Source organism: Capra hircus (genome assembly GCF_001704415.2).
Source record: "Capra hircus breed San Clemente chromosome X unlocalized genomic scaffold, ASM170441v1, whole genome shotgun sequence".
NCBI classification, from domain to species: domain Eukaryota; kingdom Metazoa; phylum Chordata; class Mammalia; order Artiodactyla; family Bovidae; genus Capra; species Capra hircus.
The window spans coordinates 8,482,137-8,505,184 of NW_017189516.1; the positions used below are offsets into that span (position 1 = coordinate 8,482,137).

The 23,048-nt window shown below is 41.8% G+C and overlaps 1 pseudogene; it reads left to right on the forward strand.

The window, feature by feature from the left end:
* Nucleotides 1-13,663: 13,663 nt before the first annotated feature.
* LOC102180927 lies at nucleotides 13,664-21,408 on the forward strand (annotated as a pseudogene).
* Nucleotides 21,409-23,048: the final 1,640 nt, after the last annotated feature.

Below are 23,048 nucleotides of genomic sequence, written 5' to 3' on the forward strand. Positions count from 1 at the left end.
CAGTCAGTGTGCTTCCCCTAACAACTCCCCCCTGAGAGACTTTATACTCAAGATACCTCTTGGGAATTGGGATGGAGGTCTCTTTCTTCTGTAACTTCTTCCTGCTGTGCATGGTCGTAGGCCTGCCTAGAAGAGCAGAAGTCTCTCTCTACCTGATCTAAGCCAAGGTTTTTTGTTTTGTTTTCCTGAAACCAGCATTCACCCTTGTAATAACGGCAATTTAGTTTGAAACTGTTGGATCCTCTCAGAGATGAAATAGACAGGGACCAAACAGGAAACCTAACAGGATGGTCATCACTGTTCCCCAGAAACAGAAGGCAACATTTGGGGTGAGGGCTGCAGGGTTTGTGACTTTTTTTGATTGGTTGGTGGTGAGACAACAGAGCTGTGCTCCAGGAATCTTGTGTTCAGTCTGAAGTTACCATCCTCCACCTGGGTGGGGGCCCCAGTTCTATAGAAGAACTCAAAGACGTTGTTATGCCTTTTTTTTTTTTTTTTTTTGAGTAGGAACCAGGACCCTGTCTCAAGGCTGTACCACCATTTGATTGTTTCTCCTGTTTCTGTATCCCCTCCCTTCCCCGATTAGCAATTATTTGAATCCACCTTTTGGAACTCAGGGAAGGTCAAGAAGGCTGAATGAGGCCTATATCCTACAGACAAGAAATGGAGAACACAGAGCAGATTTGTACTCCAGAGCCCCACAGAGTCCTGCTCAGTTTTAATTTAGGGAACTGGGCAACTATGACTGTGATAACTTCCTGTCAAAATGTGGCATAGGACTGCCTCAGCTTAGAGAATAGACACTGAATTGGAAGTATTCCTGAGTTCCAAGTCCTAGATCTGAGTCTTGTATGATTAAAATCTCAATCCCTTGGTCTGCCATGTTGGTGTAACAGACCCAGTTAGAAGTAGCTGGAGGAGTGATAACTGGAATTTTAATAGACAAAATAAATATCATTTTTTTTTAGAAGAATAGGCCTGAAACCCAGTCTGGACCTGGCACTTTGGGGAGACTTGTAGCCAGGTAGCCAGTTGCCTAGTTTTATAAAAACCAAACTATCATGTAAGAATTGAATCGCCAGTCTATGTCTGATGCAGGATACAGCATGCTTGGGGCTGGTGCATGGGGATGACCCAGAGGGATGTTATGGGGAGGGAGGTGGGAGGGGGGTTCATGTTTGGGAACGCATGTAAGAATTAAAGATTTTAAAATTAAAAAAAATAAAAGAAATAAAAATAAAATAATAATAATTGTTGAACTAAAAAAAAAAAATGTAAGGTTGCAGTTAGTAGCTTCTAACAGACATTGTTTTGAGAATGGTGGCATCCAAGCCTGACACGACTCAGAAAACTCAAGTCTTTAGCAACACAAGGTCTAGTCTGAAATTACACCCATAGTATCATCTAGTTATTTCTCAGGATGTCTTAACCATAGCTACTCTATTTTGACTGTAAAATTTTCTGTAAATTAACTGTAAAATTTTCCTTAATAGCCAAAGCAGATGTCACCATTAATGATGTCAGTGTTTCTCTAGGTATGAGAAGATGCAAGAATTGGGACTCATAAAATCTTTTCCTGAAAAGATCTAACTATCTGAAGGCCTGTTCTGCCAGTTTTTATCAGAGTACAGAGTGCCTCATTCCTGATTTTCACCCTGAATTCCTTTCAGGAGAGTTGAAGGCCAGCAGTTGCAGTGGCCATGATTTAATCTTTGTAGATGTAGATGGCAAGTATCAGTTTTCAGTTGGTAGAGCCCCTTTTTGCTCATAAACTTAACCATGATTTTGAGGGAGGCATTTCATGACCATTTTATCCCATGGTGCTGAGAATGTCCATTCTCAGGTTTGGCAAAGATTTTGTTGACCAGCCACTCAATGTACTGTTACTGGACTAGGCCATAAACAGTAACCAAAATTATCTGGACCACCTGTCTTACTAGCCTCTTGGTCCAGGAAAACATTCCCTCTTGTTGCTTCCTCCCATATATAGAATTACACTATTACCATCATCGATCTCATATGGGAATACATATTATTTTATCAGAGGCCTCAGTCACACATTTGGCAATGTAAGAAACAGCAATATTATAGAACAGGTGAAATACGAATAACATAGCCAGCAGTATTAGTAAAGTCATAAGTAAGACTTAAGAACTTCCATTGGATGTAGCCCAGTATATCCCTGGTCATCTGACTTAGTCTACTCTGTACGAATGTTTATCTTCCAGGGAGATTATATATTGGCACTGTCTATAAGGCACATAGCCCGGTATCCTTAATATGATTTAATTGTTTCCAACATAGAGGAGACTTTAAACTTAAATTACCATAGCCTGGTGTTATCTATATAAATCTATCCCATAATTTTGGGAGATTTTTTTCCTTTGCTGAAACTTTGCTCGTTGCTCTGATTGAGCTTGAGTAATAGAAGAAAACTCAAATTTATGGCCAGAGTCAGAGCAGGCATTATTAATTGGCCCGGTGATGGAATCCCATCTAGTAATATCAATAGTGACCTGAATATGACTATAATTTTTTTTTTAAGTACATTTTCTCAGGGCCAACCAGTTAGAACCTTGTAGTAGAGAACTTTACCAAGGTAACCCAGAACTAGACACAGGTAATTGTCACAAATTCAACGATTGGATTGATTTCTAAAGTTAGCATACAATCAGGCCTATGATAGAAAAGCATGTGATTTATATGCAAAGGTCTAAGAAGCCAAAAAAACATTATAAATGGTCATACGAATCAGGTTCAGGATCTTGGGCAAGCTGTCTACCTCTGATGTCGTCATCTTCTCATCCTAGTGTAGTGTAGTTTCTCCTGATAAAAAGGTCCTTCCATCCAGGTTGGAGACGGTACCTTAAATTATGTCTTTTTCCAGTCCTAGTTGCAGGTCATGAGGCATCTGATCTTCATTCAAAGAAAGATTACTGAGATAAGCTTCAGAAAGAAACTTAGGGTGTTCTTTAAGAATTCAATTAAATTTTATATTAATATCAAATAGCAAAGAGCTATTCAAGAAATGAGTCTTACTAGATGCAGACCTCCATTAACAAACTGGGATTTAACACTTATTGAAACATCTTTTTCCTCCCTAAAATTATCCTCATTTTTATCAAATACAACCAAATTAAGACTAGCTTGTTTGCAAAATAGGCCTGCTTTCACTAATTTTGGCTTGATGATTTATATAATCAGAACTGATCATAAACTTTTTGATTCGCTGACACATTTATAGAGTCTCAGACTGAATTTTTAAAATAAAACAGGCCTGGGAAACTCACACCAAAGGCTTATCACAGGTTTCACCTAACAAATCTAGGTGAATTCTCCCCTTTTTAAGGTCTCAAAAATTCCTTGAGATTTTTGTACCTGTTAGTGAGATAATCTTCCTAACTCTAATAAACTTACTGGAAACCTAAGAGGTTCCAATTCCTGGAGGAGTCAGATAGAGAGAAAACATAATTGTTTTGTTTATGAAGTGAAGTGAAGTCACTCAGTCGTGTCCGACTCTTTGTGACCCTGTGGACTGTAGCCTACCAAGCTCCTCTGTCCATGGGATTCTCCAGGCAAGAATACTGGAGTGGGTTGCCATTTCATTCTCCAGGGGATCTTCCCTACCCAGGGATCGAACCCGGGTTTCCTGCTTGGAGGCAGACGCTTTAACCTCTGAGCCACCAGGGAAGTCCAATTTTACCAAATTACTGTCATAATTAGAGAGGAAGATTTTCCCTACTCCCAGAAAACACAACATTCAAACCCATAAGTTTTCAGATAGAAACCATAAAAGTTATAGGGATAATCGCTGGTTCATTCAGTCCTTTTGTTAACTTTTGTGAAGTCATCAGGTTTTCCATTAGAATACCAGGATGCATCAGAATGCTAAGAACTCCATATAATTTCTAGGATGTCTATATTAGTACCTTTACCATACATTATAACATGAGAGGATTTATTATTTTATTATATTTTTCATGTAATTTAACCAACCAAATAAACACAATTAGTTTAATATCTCTCCTTGGGATGTTTCAGGGGCACTCTGAAGCACCCCAAAGTTAGCTAGAGGTCAAAGGAACTTCAAAAGAATTCGATTTAGGAAGTTTTGTCAAAAAAATTAATTAAAAGGATTTAGAACATTTGGTCAGATTTAGTCAATGTTGATGGGTATATCATTTAGCTTGTTGATATGTCACAATGGGTGTAAATACAGCTCAAGGTCTAGTGAAAGTCAACTCTGCCATCTTGGACCTAGTTGGCTCTAACCAATTTTCCTATGGCTGTGTCATTCCTAACAAAATCCATTTATCTAACTAATTGTAATCCAATTTTAGAAAATCCTGATCATGCATAACTCTTTTTAGTATTTTTTCATACTTTTTTTTTAACTGAAAACACACTTCCTACTTTCCTTTAGCAACCAAGAACAACTTTTATATCAGCATTTTATAGATTGGTGAGCATAAATATCAGTGATAATTTCTAAAACCCTTGCTTTCTTAGAATATTTTAGGATGGCACCAAACATTATTCATTTATAGTCCCAAATCTCTTTAGTTTCTCTGTAAAAGGAAATTAGTGATTAGTGGTAAATGTTTCAAAATCTTATTTGGAAATGACCTAACTATTCAATAGACTTTCAACACTTCATTTAGCACAACCCTTAGAAATTCAAGTTATCCCAATCTTGAGAGTCTATTTTAGACAGATATTCCTAAAGCATGCTGCTGCTGCTGCTGCTGCTGCTGCTGCTGCTGCTGCTGCTGCTAAGCTGCTTCAGTCGTATCTGACTCTGTGTGACCCCATAGACGGCAGCCCACCAGGCTCCCCCAGCCCTGGGATTCTCCAGGCAAGAACACTGGAGTGGGTTGCCATTTCCTTCTCCAATGCATGAACGTGAAAGTGAAGTCACTCAGTAGTGTCCGACTCTTCACGACCCCATGGATGGCAGCCTACCAGGCTCCTCCATCCATGGGATTTTCCAGGCAAGAGTACTGGAGTGGGTTGCTATTGCCTTCTCCATCCTAAAGCATAATTACTTTTAATAGAGTTTATCTAAAAGCTCATATCTCATTTAAATTTTTTTAGAAGTTTCTTCACTCAAGGTAATTTCCTTGTTGACAAATTTGTAACAGATATGATAATATTTGACTTATATATTAAACCTAGGTACGATGAAAAGTTTCTACTTAATGTTGATTACTCTAAGACATGTCTGTATTAGATAGGTCAACAAACAAACATTAATATCAGGTATTTAATACTGAATATTTCCCAGTTCACATGAACCTGGAATTTATTGTTTAATTTAGAATTATTTGATTTGTAAGTGCTTACTTTTCTTTAAGCCAATTAAATAGAGCTCATTTACAAATTAACCTCAAAAATATTACCCAGAGACAAAGACATACCAAAACATACTTAGGCAGACACAAGGCAAGATCTAGCTTCATTTTCTAAGCTTAGTCATAAATTAGATATTAAAATATAAAATTTACTAGGGTATAAAAAAGTTGGAATAAATAAAAATTTTAAAGGCTTTTTCCAATTTTTCCTCAGTTTTAGTAGTTAGAGATGGTCTAGATAAGTGTTTCTGAGAACAGAGCCAGAGCCCTGGTCTCAAGGCACAGGGAAAGGAAATCAACTTCTAAAAAAATGGTGGCAGGTATAAACCAAATGGTGGCCAGACAAAGCAAAATGGCCGTCAAAAGTCACAACACAGAACACAGAGTTAAAACACACACATAGACCTGGCAGTCCTCATCAGACACTCCCTTAAATACAAGAATGCCGTCTCTCAGAAAACCTCCCATAGAGACACAGAACTTCAGATCCAAGTACTAACAGAGTCAATGAAAATATCTCAAGTCTTCAAAGATTTCAAAGGGAGGAAAGGAAGCCAGGTTGAAAGAAGAAGAGGGAGGAGGCAGGAGAGGGGGGCAAAAAGGGTGGACTTACACACGTCTCCTGCCACCTGCAAATACTCAGACATTATGGGATTTTACCCTGGGCCTCCAGAGAAGGGAGGACTGGAATTTGGCCCTACCAGAAACCAGAACAGCACAGAACCAGAATTCAAGTTCTCTGCCAAGAGGAGGTGATCAGTCTCCAATCCTCAGCTCAGGCTGAGGGCCCTTTGACCAGATTCCTGCGTCCAGGACCGGGGGACTAGAAAAAAGGGGAAGGATAGAAAAGGTTAAGGAGAGGAAAGAGAGAGGGAAGGGAAGAGAGGTCAATAAAGTCTCTTGTTCCTTACTGGTTGGGGCACTCTGGCCAGTTGTCCATGACAGGAGGAGACCAGGAACAAAAGGGTCCCAGTTGTGGCTGCTGGGTCTGGTCCATCAGTGGGGAAGCTGGTCCCTGAGTACCCCAAGTGGTCAGGATGTCAGTCGCAGCAAAGAAGAGTCCCCGCCAGAGTCACCATTTGTTGCAGGAAGGGAGACCCCTTCTAGGGCCCAAAACTGGGCTCTTGTCTAACACTCGGAAATGAATTGTCCAAGGAGACACATGTGCTGACAAAGCAAGAGATTTTATTGGGAAAGGGCACCTGGGTGGAGAGCAGGAGGGTAAGGGAACCCAGGAGAACAGCTCTGCCACATATCTCGAAGTCGCAGGTTTTATGGTGATGGGGTTAGTTTCCGGGTTGTCTTTAGCTAATCATTCTGACTCAGAGTTCTTCTTGGTGGTGCATGCCTTGTTCAGCCAAGATGGATGCCAGAGAGGATTCTGGGAGGTGGTTGGACATGTGGTGTCTCCTTTTGACCTTTCCTGAACTCTTCTGGTTGGTGGTGGCTTATTAGTTCCGTGTTCCTTACCAGGACCTCCTGTCGTAAAACAACTCATGCAAATGGTTACTATGGTGCCTGGCCAGTGTGGGCAGTTTCAGTCAGTGTGCTTCCCTTAACACTAGCACACACCAGATCTGGAGGCAGCTCAGGATTTTGCTAACATGATCAAGTGGATTCCAGAGGAGAAAGACTGAACTATGAAATAAATATGCTAAGGAAATGTTAGAGAAATGGAATGCTTGGGTTTAAGTTTCCATTTCCATGAATGGACTCTGTTTCCTCCAAATTACTTCCTCTGCTTTTTTATTTTGGTCTCTGTCTTTCATATCATTCATATTTTTATTTTCTTAAGTGAATGATGATTCTTGGTTGTCTATTTGTATTTAAGATTTGAGTACTAGAAAGCTGAAAGCTCTGTGCATGTAGATGGGACTTGAAGACTAGTTTACACTGTAGAGTGTTCTGATTGCTCCATTTCTTTGGGTAAGTCTGCATGTTTCTTTGGGTAACTCTGCATCTTTTAGTCTTTTCTGTTGAGGTATTCAGATTCCTTGCAAGTCTTCCAAACTTTCCCCTGTAGTAAGTCTAAATGGAAGTAGTCTCAGAGAGTAGGATGAAGTGGCTGTTATTATTGAGTATGTAAACTTTCATATAAATTAATTATATTATTTTAAATATAGTACTCCTCACTTCAACTGTGTCTGGGTTCCCTGATCCAAAAATTGTATTAGTCTCTCCAGGGAATAAATCACTGATCTTTAGGCCAGGAAAAAGAAAGGTAGTTGACTGGCTGTGCTCTGTGGCATGGGGTCCAGGAATCTAACTGACTTCAGATAAAATTTAGACAACCAACCCTTCATTGTTATCACTATATTTATTCCCACTTTTAGAAGTACTCAGTGTTACCAAATTCCTGACCTTTTCAGGGGTTTATCAGGGTGAATGGGATTTCAGTTTTCTCCATGCTTGTGATTCAGCTTTTTCATATGTGCAAAGTCAGCTTCACTGTTTCCTTCTTCCTCTAGGTTCTAGTAGATTTATGCTTTCATAATAGCCCATTAATGTAATTTTTGTGAGTTTTCTAGGATATTTAGTCTACCATCTTTAACTGAAATCCTCAGATACTATCTAACATTTTTCAATCATTCTATGAATGGCATCTGTTCCCTTCCAAAACATACTAGAATTGGGAGTTTGTGGCATAAGGGCAGATAACAAGGTTAAGGAGTAGAAGGGGTTATTTAGGGGAGACCAGGTGTGAACAATTCTCTATTGGACAACTCTGTTTCTACAGGCTGAACAGGATGTGCTACATTCACTGGGAACACTTTCAACTCATTAGTATTTTGGCTCATTGTTGACAAGTGCACCTCCGTATATTTAGTTGTATTCTATATTCTCCATGAACTGACTAGCGCATACCCTGCTCAGCATGAGGCAGTTTCTAATATGCCCAGTCAGAAGGCTCTTGGGCTTCCCTGGTGGCTCAGCGGTAAAGAATCTGTCTGCAATGCAGGAGATGCAGGAGACATGGGTTCAATCCCTGGGTTGGAAAGATCCCCTGGAGGAAGGCATGGTAACCCACTCCGGCATTCTTTCCTGGAGAATTCCATGGACAGAGGAGCCTACTGGGCTACAGTCCATGGGGTCGCAAAGAGTCAGACACAGCTGAAGTAATGTAGCAAAGGAGACTCTTGGAGAAGAGTGGGGAAAGGTTTACAAAGAACTGAGTTTAGAACATGTTAGTGATTACTCACTAAATTTATGGAAACACAGAGAGAGCATCAGATGAATCCCATCACCTACTTTAACAATTTTCAAGTCACAGCCAATCTTAGTTCTTCCATATCTCTATTTATCCTTCTCATTCCCTCTGCCCTACTCCAACCTTTGGGTTATTTTGAGGCAAATTCAAGAAATTTTATTATTTCATCTGTAAACATTTTGGGAATGTATCCATATGTACAAAAAGCAAATATTCCCCTTTTATTTATTTATTTTTAAAGTCTCCCCTTTTAAAACATAATCAGAATACTATCATCACACATACACATGACTCAAAATCAACAATAAGTAAAGTAATTTTAAAAGGCAAACTATGAGCTTTTTCTATAGTTCAATATGGCAGAGTAGAAGGACATGCACTCATCTCCTGCTAGAGCACCAAAACTGTAATTAACTGTTGAATACCCATTGACAGGAGGACACTGGAACCCACCAAAAAAAGATACCCCACATCCAAAGACAAAGAGGAAGCCACAATGAGATGATAGGAGGGGCCCAAACACGATAAAATCAAATCCCATACCTCGGTGGGCCACTTGTGAACTGGACAACAGTAATACCAAAAAAGTTCTCCCACTGTTGTGAAGGTTCTGCGCCTCACATCAGGCTTCTCAGCCTGGGCAATTGGCAAATGAACTGGGAATCCCCAGGGAATCTGACTTTGTAGGCCAGTGGGATTTGATTATAGGACTTCCATAGCATGGGGAAGAGACTACTCTTGGAGGGCACAAACAAAATCTTGTATGCACCAAGACAGCCTGACACTTCTGGGACAATATTAAATGCACCAGCATTCATATTATAGGGGTCCCAGAAGGAGAAGAGAGAAAGGAAACTTCTAATCCAGTTTTGGGAATATAAAGAAATACTATGCTGTTAAAAACAAAAACAAGAAATTAACAAGTGATAAATTCTTGGGCTTCCCTGGTGGCTCAGTCAGTAAAGAATCCACCTGCAATATAGGAGACCTGGGTTCAATCCCTGGGTTGGGAAGACCCCTTGGAGGAGGGCATAGCAACCCACTGCAGTATTCTTGCTTTAAGAATCCCCATGGACAGAGGAGCCTGGCGGGCTGCAGTCCCTGGGGTCACAAAGAATCAGACACGACTGAGAAACTAAGCACAGCACAAGCACAGCAGCACAGTATTACTAACTACAGATTTTGTTCAAATTGTACAAAATTTTATACTAGTGTCCATTATTTGTTTTTATACCTTATTTAAAACTCCACAGTATATTTAATTGCATTGAGCAGCTTCAGCTACATGCAATATATTCTGGTTAATTCTCTTTTCATTTTCATTCTATTACAAGTATTTTTAAATTTTCCTTGTTACAGCTTCTTAGATACACCCATCATTTAAAAGTGGGCATTTAATTTCCAAATACATAGGATTTTGTTTAAAATATCCTTAACATTAATTTCTCATTTTTGATATTAACTTCTCATTTAAATGCTTTCTTCTCTGTAATCACCCTCTGTGCTTTTTTCAGTCTAACTTTACTGAGGCTTTTGACAGCTAAGTCAAAGATCTCTCTTGGTAAATGTAACATTGTACTTGAAAATATGTGGGTTATTTTCAAATATATTTTGATATTGATTTCTAACATAATTTCACAGTGATAAGAGAACAGACTCTATAATTTCAACACCTTTAGACCACGAAATTTTGCACCTTAATTTATGCCCCTATGTTCCAGTGTCTCCTAGTTTATAGTCTATGGGAACTTGAATAGAATTTGTATCCTACTGTTGTGTGAAAATTCTATGTCTTACTTATGTTGAATTAGTTCACAGAGCTTTTGGGGTCTACTATATCCCTCTACTTCTCTGTATATTCATTCTATTATTTTTTGAAAGTTTGATATTGAAACTCCAACTAAAAATCTTAATTTATCTATTTAAAAATAATAATTGTAATATATAGTGGACCTATGTCTTCCCAGGTGGCTCAGATGGTAAAGAATCTGCCTGCAATGTGGAAGACCCGGGTTCAATCCCTGAGTTGGGAAGATTCCCTGGAAAAGGGAATGGCAATCCACTTCAGTATGCTTCCCTGTAGAATTCCATGGAGCCTGATGGACTACAGTCCATGCGGTTGCAAAGAGTCAGACACAACTGAGTGACTAACACACACACACACCCCCCCCACACACACACAGTGGAACTATATGTAACTGTGTTCTGTATTTTCCAAGTCTCCTGTAAATGTGTTATCACATTTCCATAATTCAAAACAATAGTTGTTTTTTTTCTTTTTAAAGGTAAGCTATGAGCTAGAGGTTAAGTTTACTCCATCCATGAATAGAATTTAGAACAGTACAAATAGTATGATATGGTCCTTATCTTTTTAGGAACATTCAAGAATCACTTCAGTTCAGTTCAGTTGCACAGTTGTGTCTGACTCTTTGCGACCCCAAGAATCACAGCATGCCAGGCCTCCCGTCCATCACCAACTCCCAGAGTTCACTCAAATTCATGTCCATTGAGTCAGTGATGCCATCCAGCCATCTCATCCTCTGTCAACCCCTTCTCCTCCTGCCCCCAATACCTCCCAGCATCAGGGTCTTTTCCAATGAGTCAACTCTTCACATGAGGTGGCCAAAGTATTGGAGTTTCAGCTTTAGCATCAGTCCTTCCAATGAACACCCAGGACTGATCTCCTTTAGGATGGACTGGTTGGATCTCCTTGAAGTCCAAGGGACTCTCAAGAGTCTTCTCCAACACCACAGTTCAAAAGCATCAATTCTTCAGTGCTCCGCTTTCTTTATAGTCCAACTCTCACATCCATACATGACTACTGGAAAAACCATAGCTTTGACTAGATGGACCTTTGTTTACGAAGTAATGTCTCTGCTTTTTTAATATGCTGTCTAAGTTGGTCATAACTTTCCTTCCAAGGAGTAAGCATCTTTTAATTTCATGGCTGCAATCACCATCTGCAGTGATTTTGGAGCTCAAAAAAGTAAAATCTGACACTGTTTCCACTGTTTCCCCATCTATTTGCCATGAAGTGATGGGACCAGATGCCATGATCTTAGTTTTATGAATGCTGAGCTTTAAGCCAACTTTTTCATTCTCCTCTTTCACTTTTATCAAGAGGCTCTTTAGTTCTTCTTCACTTTCTGCCATAAGGGTGGTGTCATCTGCATATCTGAGGTTATTGATATTTCTCCTGGCAAACTTGATTCCAGCTTGTGCTTCACCCAGCCCAGGGTTTCTCATGATGTACTCTGCATATAAGTTAAATAGGCAGGGTGACAATATACACCCTGTTACTATACCTGTTACTACTCAGGACAGGTTTAATTGTTCTATTGTAACAAGTTGCTAAACCCCAAATTTAAGTATCTTAGTATGCTGCTGCTGTTGCTGCTGCTAAGTCGCTTCAGCCATGTCTGACTCTGTGCGACCCCATAGACGGCAGCCCACCAGGCTCCCCCGTCCCTGGGATTCTCCAGGCAAGAACACTGGAGTGGGTTGCCATGTCCTTCTCCTATGCATGAAAGTGAAAAGTGAAAGTGAAGTCGCTCAATCGTGCCCGACTCTTAGTGACCCCATGGACTGCAGCCTACCAGGCTCCTCCATCCATGGGATTTTCCAGGCAAGAGTACTGGAGTGGGTTGCCATTGCCTTCTCCGGTATCTTAGTATAACAAAAGTTTATTTCTTGCTCATGCTCAACAAAAGGAAATGCTCACCAGAGGATTTTGTTCATTGTAAAAATAGAAAGCCTGGAGATAAATCCACGTACCCTTGGACACCTTATCTTTGACAAAGGAGGCAAGAATATACAATGGAGAAAAGAATCTCTTTAACAAGTGGGTGCTGGGGAAACTGGTCAACCACTTGTAAAAGAATAAAAGTAGAACACTTTCTAACACCATACACAAAAACAAACTCAAAATGGATTAAAGATCTAAATGTAAGAGCAGAAACTATAAAACTCCTAGAGGAAAACATAGGCAAAACACTCTCTGACATAAATTACAGCAGGATCCTCTATGACCCACCTCCCAAAGTAATGGAAATAAAAGCATAAATAAACAAATGGGACCTAATTAAAATTAAAAGCTTTTGCACAATGAAGGAAACTATAAACAAGGTGAAAAGACAGCCTTCTGAATGGGAGAAAATAATAACAAATGAAGCAACTGACAAAGAATTAATCTCAAAAATATACAAGCAGCTCCTGCAGCTGAATTCCAGAAAAATAAATGATTCAATAAAAAATGGGCCAAAGAACTAAACAGACATTTCTCCAAAGAAGACATACAGATGGCAAACAAACACAGAAAAAGATGCTCAACATCACTTATTATCAGAGAAATGCAAATCAAAACCACAATGAGGTACCATCTCATGCCTGTCAGAATGGCTGCTATTAAAAAGTCTACAAACAATAAATGCTGAAGAGGGTGTGAAGAAAAGGGAACCCTCTTACACTGTTTGTGGGAATGCAAACTAGTACAGCCCCTATGGAGAACAGTGTGTATTCCTTAAGAAACTGGAATAAATTTTGCTTAGTCTAAACTAATCATGGTAACTTCATTTCCTTGGTCAGTGATTGGTTTAGGAAAGTGTTTTCTGGGTACAATTTCTCTGGGCTTACCAAGATTGAGGAGAAAAACCTTTTTCTATTTTGGGATATTGCCATCTACATGCTATGCGTATGTTGGTCACAGTTATTATGGGGTCATGATGAAAGTCAGTTTTAGAAGACAAATCAACTGAGCAAGAATAACATAGCAGAAATACAGAAAGAATTTGGGTCTTTCATAATGTCATGAATCACTCAGTTGACCAGTGCTGAAACCATCCTATCTCTGAAGACTTTGGTATATGAGATACTAAATTTCCTCATCATGTAGGGCCTTTGAGTTGGTTTTCTCCTATTTTCAGCTGAAAGTATCTTAATTGATACAAAGTGGAGTAGAAATTAATCTATCTCATGCTATAATTTGTTGCTGGTGATGGTGGTGGTAGTCACTGGTTGTGACTAAGATAATGAAAAGGCTGGAGACACTCAAAGAAAAATTTGAGCCTTTGAATATTTTGGGGAGAAGGAGGGAAGAAAGCGTGGTATGGAGTTAGATGAACAATCAGGAGGGTAAGATTTTGTTTTATTTGAAGTGTCTAGGATTATCAATTACATAAAAGAATTCACTGGGAAGTTGCTGAAGACAGAGGCCTATGAAAGCTGATCTATAAAGTCATATCATAGTGTTAAATTAAAAATCCTCATTCCTTGAGGGGATATTCAGGATCCTAGTTGGAGTAAGCAAATTCAGTTGAGGGTTTTTAGTTTCAGAAGATACGTTAAAAATTCCCAAAATTTGTCTTGGACATAAGAATAAATATTGTTGACATTATCCACACTATTACTGAGGGCATTCATTGTCATAGTTGTGATGATTCTCAGTTGAGTACTAATCTAGTACCAGGGAAAGATGCCTGCATGGACTTACTTATAAGAATGCTCTATAGTGACAAGTATAAGAGGCAGAAAAATTGTTAAAATGGTTAGAAGTTTTTAGGGGCAAACCTAACCTGCAGGGCCCAGTACAAAAGGAAAGTGGGTGAGTCATAGTTCAAATATTATTAAGAATTTCAGGTGTTACTGAGGAAACCAGAATTGAAAGAGACACATGTAACCCCAGTGTTTTTTGCAGCACTGTTTAGAAGAGCTAGGGCATGGAAGCAACCTAGATGTCCATCAGCAGACAAATGGATAAGGAAGTAGTGGTACATATACACGATGGAATATTACTCAGCTATAAAATAGAACACATTTGAGTCCTTTCTAATGAGGTGGATGAAACTGGAGCCTATACAGAGTGAAATAAGAACGAGAATACCAATACAATATACTAATGCATATATATGGAATTTAGAAAGACGGTAATGACGATCCTATATGCAAGGCAGCAAAAGAGACACAGATGTAAAGAACAGACTTTTGGACTATGTGGGAGAGGTAAAGGTGATATGATTTGAGAGAATAGCACTGAAACATGTATATTACCATATGTAAAATAGATGACCAGTGCAAGTTCTATGCATGAAGCAGGGCACCCAAAGCCAGTGCTCTGCGACAACCCAGAGGGATAGGGTGGGAAGGGAGGGGGGAGGCAGGCTCAGGATGGGGGGACACATGTGTACCAGTGGCTGATTCATGTTGATGTATGGCAAAAATCACAATATTGCAAAGTAATTATCCTCCAATTTAAATAAACTAAATAATTAAAGAAAAAAGATTTTCAGATGTTAGTGAAAATGGAAAAGTAGGAGGCTTCAAGCACCTATTACTTCTTGGAAACACCAAAAGAAAACTAAGCAAAGTTGTCTGAATCAATTTCGTCAGAACTCTGGAAAGTAGTCAAAGGATTGCAGCAACCAAGTGAATGATGAATCGGGAAAAAGTCCATTTTAACATGGTAGGAGAACTTTTTAGTTTTACCTTAGCCTTCCTTCAAACTCCTCCCAGGTGCAGTGACTGTCTTGATGACAGCCTGTGTTCCTCTTGTGGGTATCTGGTTCTGGAAGGAACAGAGCAGGCATTGCCTTTATTTTTCTTAACTCAGAACAATCTCAGTTTGGAAAAGTAGCTAAATAGAGGTCCTTCCTGGAAAATACTGAAAGGTAAATGAACAAATTGTTATCTGTGGCAAAAGAGTACAATTTCATCAGAAAATACGCATGCTAAAAGTCTGGGAGGAAAAGCTGAGGGAGGGAACAACTTTGGGAAATAGGGCCTCCAAAAGCATCCACTTAAAAAAAGGAGGTGAAAAGCCATGCCATGCCCTTCTGCTTCTGTTACATCATTACCATTTCTGAATACACAGAAGAACTGTAAAAAGGAAAAAAAAAAAAAAGGTCTTAATACCTGGATAACCATGATGGAGTGATCACCTCACCTAAAGCCAGACATCCTGGAGTGTGAAAGTGTGAAGTGAAGTGGGTCTTAGGAAGCATCACTACAAACAAAGCTATTGGAGGTGATGGAATTCTGTGGGGCCCTACATGGGAAACCTTAAAAAAAAAGGGGGGCTAGCTTTTGCAGTTGGAAGCCAAGATGGCGTCCGGCGGAAGAGATAGGGGCGTGGTCTACGTTAAAGTTTTTGATTGGCTTTGTTGACTTCCCTACACATGGACAGTGCATGATTACCATAGACTCCTGTTAAGCTCATGACGACTTGACCTTATATGCATATTATAATTTGACCTTTAAAGTGATTGGTGTAACTATGGCATATTATAATTTGACCTTTAACATGATTGGTGCAACTATGGGAGGTCCCTCACCGAACCCCCTTGCTTGCCTTATAAACCAAGAATTTGTGGCAATAAAGCAGAACTGCTCAGACGGAACCCCTGTCGCGTCTGATTGTCTCTCGCTCGCTGAGGGGCTGGGTTGGCGGACAGCAGGCTCACCTCTCTTCGGGACCCCTCGGCTTTGCTGAGGGAAGTTCCACTGCCTCTCTCTTTCTGCGGGGCGCCCCCCACAGAATTCTAGTTGAGCTATTTCAAATCCTAAAAGATGATGCTGTGAAAGTGCTGCCCTTAATATGCCAGCAAATTTGGAAAACTCAGTAGTGGCCACAGAACTGGAAAAGGTCAGTTTTCATTCCAATCCCAAAGAAAGGTAATGCCAAAGAATGTTCAAACTGCTGTGCAATTGTGCTCATTTCACATGCTGGTAAGGTAATTTTGAAAGTCCTTCAAGCTAGGCTTCAACAGTTGGAGAAGGCAATGGCACCCCACTCCAGTACTCTTGCCTGGAAAATGCCACAGATGGAGGAGCCTGATAGGCTGCAGTCCATGGGGTCGCATAGAGTTGGACACGATTGAGCGACTTCACTTTCACTTTTCACTTTCATGCATTGGAGAAGGAAATGGCAACCCACTCCAGGGTTCTTGCCTGAAGAATCTCAGGGACGGAGGAACCTGGTGGGCTGCCATCTGTGGGGTCGCACACAGTCGGACACAACTGAAGCGACTTAGCAGTAGCAGCAGCAGGCTTCAACAGTATGTGAACCGAGAACTTCCAGATGCACAAGCTAGATTGAGAAAAGGCAGAGGAACTAGAGATCAAATTGCAAACATCCATTGGATCATAGAAAAAGCAAGCGAATTCCAGAAAAAACATCTGCTTCATTGATAAGGCTAGAGTCTTTGACTGTGTGAATCACAACAACCTGTAGAAAATTTTTTAAGAGATGGGAATATCAGACCACCTTACCTGCCCCCTGACAAACCTGTATGCAGGTCAAGAATCAACAGTTAGAACTGGACATGGAACAACAGACTGGTTCAAACGTGGGAAAGGAGTACGTCAAGGCTGTATATTGTCGCCCTGCTTATTCAACTTATATGCAGAGTATATCATGCAAATGCCAGGCTGGATGGATGAAGCTCAAGCTGGAATCAAGATTGCTGGGAGAAATATTGATACCTTCAGATGACACCAGCCTTATGGCAGAAAGCGAAGAAGAACTAAAGAGCCTCTTGATGAAAGTGAAAGAGGAGAATGAAAAAGCTGGCTTAAAACTCAACATTCAAAAAATTAAGATCATAGCATCCCTTCATCCCATCACTTCATGGCAAACAGAATGGGGGAGAAATAGAAACAATGACAGACTTTATCTGCTTGGGCTCCAAAATCACTGTGGATGGTGACTGCAGCCACAAATTTAAAAGATTCTTGCTCCTTGGAAGAAAACCTATAACAGACCTAGACAGCATATTAAAAAGCAGAGACATCACTGCTAACAGAGGTCTGACTAGTAACAGCTATTGTTTTTCCAGTAGCCATGTACAGATGTGAGAGTTGGACCATAAAGAAGGCTGAGTGAAGAAGAACTGATGCTTTGAACTGTGGTGTTGGAGAAGATTTGAGAGTCCCTTGGACTGCAAGGAGATCAAACCAGTCAATCCTCAATAAGGGAAATCAACCCTTAATATTCATTAGAACTGATGCTGAAGCTGAAGCTCCAATACTTTGGCCATCTGATGCAGACAGCCCACACATTGGAAAAGAGCCTGATGCTGGGAAAGATTGAGGGCAGGAGGAGAAGGGGGAAACAGAGGATCAGATGGTTGAATGGCATCACCAACTCAATGGACATGAGTTTGAGCAAACTCACGAGATAGTGAAGGACAGGGAAGCCTAGCATGCTGCAGTCCATGGGGTCGCAAAGAGTCGGACACAACTTAGCAACTGAACAACAACAACCCATGCCCACGGCTGGTCATATCTCAGAAAACACCTGAGAAAGCCCTGAATGTTTACTTCCCACTGATCTTTAGGCTCATAGCAAGGGGAGAGTAAAGACTAAACCAGAGTTGTAAATGGACTGGCTAAGAATTAAAGGCTATAGTTTTTCCAGTGGTCATGTATGGATGTGAGAGTTGGACGGTGAAGAAAGCTGAGCATCAAAGAATTGATGCTTTTGAACTGTGGTGTTGGAGAAGACTCTTGAGAGTCCCTTGGACTGCAAGGAGATCCAACCAGTCCATTCTGAAGGAGATCAGTCCTGGGTGTTCACTGGAAGGACTGATGCTAAAGCTGAAACTCCAGTACTTTGGCCACCTCATGCAAAGAGTTGACTCATTGGAAAAGACCCTGATGCTGGGAGGGATTGGGGGCAGGAGGAGAAGGGGTTGACAGAGGATGAGATGGCTGGATGGCATCACCAACTCAATGGACATGAGTTTGAGTGAACTCTGGGAGTTGGTGATGCATAGGGAGGCCTGGCGTGCTGCAATTCATGGGGTTGCAAACAGCGACTGAACTGAGCGACTGAACTGAAGAATTAAAGGAGTGTCCTGACACAGAACTAATCTATAAAGACCAGAGTAGATTTTTCCTTTTCTCCTTTTACTATCCTTCTTTCAACTCTGAGAGTTTAAGGACATCTCTGTTAAATCACTAGCTGACCACAGGCTAATAGAACAGAGACTTCAGAGGACACATTCAACAAAACATATACAGGAAGCAGGAAATAAATCCTGAGGAGAGAAATACTTTCATTTCTAGAGTCACCACATTATAATATTCAAAATTCAGTATTCAACAACAAAAATGACAAGTTATGGAAAGAAACAATGAAGTAGGTCACATTTATGAAAGTGAAAGTCTTAGATGCTCAGTTGTGTCTGACCCTTTGCAACCCCATGGACTGTAGCCTGCCAGGGTCTTCTGTCCATGGAATTCTCCAGGCAAGAATACTGGAGTGGGCAGCCATTTCCTTCTCCAGGGGATCTTCCAGATCCAGAGATCGACCTGGGCTTCCTGCATTGCAGGCAGTTTCTTTACCATCTGAGCCACCAGGGAAGCCTGCATTCATAGGGAGAAAAGTCACATTCATAGGGAGAAAAAAAAAAAAGGAAATTAATAGCACTGAGAAAGCACATGCATTGGACTTACTAGACGAAGATTTTTAAGTTAATTGTTTTATATGTGCTCAAAGAGCTAGAGGAAACCATAGACAAAGAACTAGAGAAACCCAGGAGAATGATGTGTCACCAAATTGCTAAGTCACTTCAGTCGTGTCTGACTCTGTATGACCCCATATATGGCAGCCCACCAGGCTCCCCTGTCCCTGGGATTCTCCAGGCAAGAGCACTGGAGTGGGTTGCCATGTCCTTCTCCGATGCATGAAAGTGAAAAGTGAAAGGGAAGTCGCTCAATTGTGTCTGACTCTTAACGACCCCATGGACTGCAGCCCACCAGGCTCCTCCATCCATGGGATTTTCTAGGCAAGAGTACTGGAGTGAGGTGCCATCGCCTTCTCCAATCACCAAATAGAGAATATCAAAATTATAAACATAAACCAAATAGAGACCTTGAGCCTGACTCAAGGACTGGCCTCCATTGTGGGTCCAGTCTGCCCAGGGTAGGGGCCAAGGGGGCTCCCCAGGTCAACTTGAAGCTGGTCAGCAGGTGGTCCCTGGTGTTTCAGCCTCCTCTGCTACTGCCCATCCCATTGGGGAATGTCCCTGCCCAGGAGTGTGTGCCTGGATGGCAGCAGCCCCTGCAGCACCGAGTGGCCCCTGCCTAATGCTTCTCAAGCCCCAGGAGGGGCTTCATTAAGCCTGTGGAGGTGGAGGACAGCAGGGAGTTGGAGGCTGAAGTGGCACCTGCGGAAATGATCCAGGAGGAGGTGATAGCCCATGCAGCCCTGGAGAATGGCTGTGCCTTGGAAACTACTGCCAGCCCCTGCCAGAGGGGCAGAAGGCTCAGGCAACCCCCGAGGAGGAGGTGGTGACCCTGGTGGTTTCTGAGAGAGGGTTAGGTGATGGCTGAGCCAGGACATGATCCCCAAAGAGGTACGAGGCCAAGAAGGAGGACTTGGTGGACGTGAGTGGCTACAGTGGGACTGGGGAGGACTCCTGGGGGCAATACCCTGGAGGAGGACAATGAAGAAGACGAGGAGGTAGTGAAGCCCCTCTATGAGCCAAATCAAGGTGCATGGAGATCCCAGGACTCTCAGAGGGAAAGGACCCAGCCCTGAACCAGAAGACCCATTTTAGCATGGAGCCCATTCAAGTGTTCAACACCTACTCCAATGAGGATGATCATCATTGCAACAAGGACATGGATCCCATGGTGGCCTCTGCTGAGTACATCTGGAGAAGCAGGTGGAGAGGTTGGAGCTGTATCCTGTGGAATGGGAGGACGCCAAGGGCCTGGGTCCCAGCATTGTTGGCATGGGGCATGGACAGGCATGGGGCATGGACAGGCATGGGCCTGGAGAAGGTGGGCATGTACATCAAGACCGTGACTGGTGGCAATGTGGTCCATCAGGACAGCAGGATCCAGGTGAACAATCTCTTGATGGAGATGGATGGAATGAATCTGGTGGGAGTGACCCAGAGCTTTGTAGCCTCCATGCTCTGGAACACCAAGTGCTGCATGCAGTTTATGATTGGCCAGTAGTGGCTAGGTGAGGTGGCCCAGCTAACTTAGCAGACCCTGGAAACAGGTGCAATGGCAGCAGAAAATGATGGAGCAGAGATACGCCCAGCATGGGGAGGGGAAGGATAACAAGGAGATGGGAGAGTGTGCCACTAATGAGGTTGAGGAGCTGAGCCTCATGTTCCCAGGTGGCAACATGGCCATTAAGGTGTTCAGCTGGCAGAGAACCAGGATGCCTTGTCCCCTGTGGAGCCTGAGAAGCTGTGCACAAGTTCAAGGAGTTCCAGATCTAGCATGCTGTGACTGAGATACAGATCCAGCAGCTGAAAAGAAAACTGCAGAGCCTGGAGCAGAAGGGGCACTGGTGGGTGAAGAAGGCCCAGCTGGAACAGAGTGTGAAGGAGAAAAAGGATCACATGGAAAAGTTGGAGGGCTACGGGGTCACGGCCCAGGGCCCATGCAAGGCTGTGAGTGAGCACCTGCAGGAGGCCCAGGCCCAGTACCAGGCCCTAGAGCACAAGTACAGCAAGGCTGAGTGCCTCATCAAGGACTACCAGCAGGAGACCAATTTCCTGAAAAAGAAGACAGCATAGCACTGGGTTCTGGAGGAGTCAGAGCTGCTAAGGAAGGAGGAGATGGACAAGCTCCTGGACGAAGTAGGCCCAGGAGTGCCCTAGGGGCAGGAGGCACCTGCAAGTCAGCCCCTCTCTAGCACCCATCCTGTGGATTCTGGAGGGAGAAAGAGAAGTCATCCTGCTGTCTGGCAGCTCAAGGTCATGTCCCCTCCAGGAGGGTAGGAGGGGCAGGGCCCATGTCCATACCTAAGCCTGACTCCTTCTTTCCCTTATTTTTCAGATCTTGGAACTGGAAGGAAACTTGCAAACACTGAGTAATTCCAATTCTACTTAACAGGAATCATCCCTTCACTGGACAATAATTAATCCCCTCCGATTGTCCTCCCTCCCCTGTCATCAATACTTCACCCTGCCCTCTACCACCCTAGAGACAGATTTCCTGCCCTACCAGGGCCACACCTTGGAAGCCTTGCACTGACATCCCAGAGATTCAGCCTCACCCCACTCACACACACAGTATTCCAAAGTTTTGACTGAAGGGCAAAATTTTACTATTTTTTATCTTTTGGAGACCAGAGCTATGCTCCTGGAAGCCTGAATTCTAAGTGATATCAACTCCATTTCCCCACTTTAACCCCAAAGTTAAAGGGGCTTCGACCAAGGGAAGTGAGACCCCTCTCAGGTCCCCTTCCCTTTCAGAATCCATCTCTCATTTTACTTTTTCCTCACTTCCTTGCCTCAGCCTGGGTTTTTGTTCTATAAAAAAAAAAAAAAAAAAAAAAAAAAAAAAAAAAAAAAAACCTTGTTCCATTTTGGCTTTTCCTCATCCCCTGTAAATAGATCATGCCATTGATCAGCATTTCTCAGCACCTTCTTCCTTCCCTCAGATGTGAGTGTACCCACTGAAAGAGCTGACCGACTCAGTGCCTAACTCCTCAGCCTCAGCATATGGAGGGGGCAGGGCCCGACTTTACAGAAATGCTTCTCTGTGTATAATATATATTTATGTATTGTTCCTAGTTTTCTACAGCCCGTGCCCTCTGTTAGTTTGTCCCCATAAAAGCAGGCTCAAGAGGGAAACAACAACAACAAAAAAGAAAATAGACATTCTTTGACAAAAGCTAAGACAATTGTCACTAGCACACCTTCACCCAGTCTGACAAAAAAGATAGTAACCTAAGACTACAAAGAGATAAAGAACACTGGTAAAGGTATGATATAAATAGAAATAAGAGTCAGTATTGTATTTTAGGTTTGAACCTTGACTTTTTCCGACATAATTTAAAAGACAAATGCACAGGGCAAATTACCTGATTAGACATTTCTCTAAAGACGATACACTAATGGCCAATAAACATACGGAAATACACTCAACATCACTAAATTATTAGATTAGTACAAATCAAGAGCACAATTAGATACCACTTCATAACAATTAGGATGAATACTGTTTTAAAATAATAAAATAAATAAAAACAGAAAATAACAAGTGTTAGTGAGGCTGTAGAGAAATTGGAATCCTTGTGTGTAGTGCAGATGTAAAGTGCTGCAGGAAAACAGTATGGCAATTCCTAGGAAAATCATATATAGAATGATCATATGATTCAACAAATTCACTTCTAGGTATATATCCAAAAGGACTGAAAGCAAAGATTCAGACATTAGCACACCAATGTTCATACCAGCATTATTCACAATGGCCAAAAAGTAGGAACAGCCCAAATTTCCACTGACAAATCAATGGATAAACAAAACGTGGTGTATCAGTTTGGTTCAGTTCAGTAGCTCAGCCATGTCTGACTCTTTGCTACCCCATGGACTGCAGCACGCCCAGCTTCCCTGTCCATCACCACATCCTGGAGCTTGCCCAAACTCATGTCCGTCAAGTCAGTGATGCCATCCAACCATCTCATTCTCTGTAGTCCCCTTCTCCTTCTGCCTTCATACTTTCCCAGTATCAGGGTCTTTTCCAGT